Source organism: Bison bison, unplaced genomic scaffold (assembly GCF_000754665.1).
Source record: "Bison bison bison isolate TAMUID 2011002044 unplaced genomic scaffold, Bison_UMD1.0 scf7180017864352, whole genome shotgun sequence".
In the NCBI taxonomy this organism is placed as follows: Eukaryota; Metazoa; Chordata; class Mammalia; order Artiodactyla; family Bovidae; genus Bison; species Bison bison.
In genome coordinates, this window is record NW_011494924.1 from 2,093,692 (window position 1) to 2,096,250 (window position 2,559).

Consider the following 2,559-nt stretch of genomic DNA (forward strand, 5'->3'; position numbering starts at 1 on the left):
CACTTTCATGCATTGGAGAAGGAAATGGCAACTCACTCCAGTGTTCTTGCCTGGAGAATCCCAGGGACAGGGGAGCCTTGGTGGGCTGCCTTCTATGGGGTCACACAGAGTCGGACACGACTGAAGTGACTTAGCAGCAGCAGCAGGTATCTCATGTAAGTGGAATCATACAGTCTTCGTCTTTTTATGACTGGCATATTTCACCTAGCATGATATCCTCAAAGTTCACTAATGTTCGACTATGTGTGACAGAACTTCCTTCTTTTTAAAGGCCGAATAATATTCCACTGCGTATACATACCATATTGTTTATCCACTTACCCACTGATAGACACTTGAATTGTTTCTGCCTTTTGGCTACTGTGAATAATGCTGCTTGAACATGGGTGTAAAAATTTGGCTCTATATTTTTATATATATATTTCCCTCCATGCCCACATTTGTATTAGATTCCACTTCTGTAAGTAAAAAAACCACCGAATATTGGCAATTTCACATTTCATATGGCTCAACATATACAAACATGCCTCAGAGATATTATGAGTTCGGACCATTTATTACAGACCACTGTAATGCAGGAAATATCTCAATAAAGTGAATCACACAAATTTTTTGGCTTCCCAGTTCATACAGAAGTTATGTTCATACTACATTGTAGTCTATTGTGTGCAATAGCAGTATGTCTAAAAAAATACATATCTTAATTTTAAAATACTTTATTGCTGGGACTTCCCTGGGGGCCCAGTGGTTAAGACTCAGGGATCCCACTGCAGGGGGTGAAGTTTCCATCCCTGGGTGGGGAACTAAGGTCCCACTTGCTGCATGACAGGGACAAAAAAAAAAGTTTTAAAATATACTTTATTGCCAAAAAATGCTAACCATCATCTGAGAACTCAGGGTTGCCACAAAGATTCAGTTGGTAAAAAATGCAATATCTGCAAAGCACAATACAGCGAAGTGCAATAAAGTGAGGTGTGCCTGTACACTGTACCTACACACAGCTGTACCTGTGCATGCCATCTATCTGTGATGCTTGTGCATCTGCTTGGCTGCCTTAGCTGCACATCAGTGTGTTTACCTACATGCGCATCTGTGTGTGCTCTCGTGTGTGTGTGTGTGGGTGCACATCTGCGTGTATGAGCATCTGGCAGTGGGGGTGCTCTTTGACCCTAACATTAGACCATGGGCCTAAGTGTCTGCAAAGGGAACTCAGCTGAGAAGGGCCAGGATAGGAAGACTGAGCTGAAAAGGGCTCCAAGGGATCCCTGATACCCTGATAATATTGGATTGGCCAAAATGTTCATTTGGATTTTTCCATTACATCTTATGGAAAACCCCTAATGAACTTATTGGCCAAGCCATAAAAGCATGTAAATCAAACCAGATTCCCCAGGGCTGCAGAACCACTCACCCTCTTGAGTGGGTAAAGGGCAGTGGGAGGGTAGACAGGTAGATCCTAGCCTTGGGGCTGAGCCTGGGGTGGGGACCCAGGGTGATGAGAGCCATGTGGATAGCTAAGCCCAGACCTGGCCACAGTGTGTCGGGAACAGGCTCCTTAATAACTATTATTAAGAGGAAGAAGAAGATCTTCCTGTCCAGGAGGTGTGTCAGGCGTCTGCCTGGCATCATTCTACCATCCTGGGGGCTATTTAGCCTTGTCTGTCCTCTCTTACAAGCTGAGTGGCGCCTGGGCAGGTGAATGTCCTGTTTGGGTGGTGGGAGCAGAGGCTGGGCTGCAGCCCTCCAGTTGCAAACAGCTCTGATGCCAACATGGCCACACACCTTTACTGGGGCACCTCTGGGTCAGAGAGGACAAGATTCCTGGAAGGAGCAGCCAGGGCTGGGAGGGGAGCCAGAGTATGCCCAAATCTCTCTTTTTTAAAAAAAATAATTAATTAGGCTGTGTTGGGTCTTAGTTGTATCATGTGGACTCTGTTGCAGCACAGAGGCTTCTCTAGTCGCAGCACGCGGAGTCTCTAGTTGAGGTGCGTGGACTCAGTAGTTGCAGGGCGAGGCCTTAGTTGCTCTATGGCATTTGGGATCTTAGTTTCCCCACCAGGGATCAAACCCATGTTCCCTGTATTGGAAGGCAGATTCTTTACTACTGGACCACCAGGTAAGTTCCCCAAATCTCTTGAATCAAGGCAAAGCTAAGAGCTAGACACAGGGACGAGTTGTGAAGATTCCCAGACTGGCTTGTGCTGGGAATTAGATGGGAAAGATTTCAAGATGTGTGGAGTGGTGGGCTGAGCATGCCAGGCTGGAGGACTAGAGGGGCAGGGACAGGCTTATTGAAGGAACTGGGTGCAGTGGTGGGGGGATGGGGGGAAGAGTGGCCCAAAGCACCAGAGTCCCAGCAACAAGCCAGATGCTGTGGTTTAGCTGCTCTGGGGCACCACGAAGGTCTCCGGAGGCCACACTGGCTCTGGCACTTAATGGGTGAGCTGAGCACTGAGTCACGGAGGCTTGATCTGTAGGATGGGGCCAACACCGTCTCCTTCACCAGGTTGTCGAGAGGAATAAGTGGACTCCCTGTGTCAGGGGCCTGACTGGGAGGAG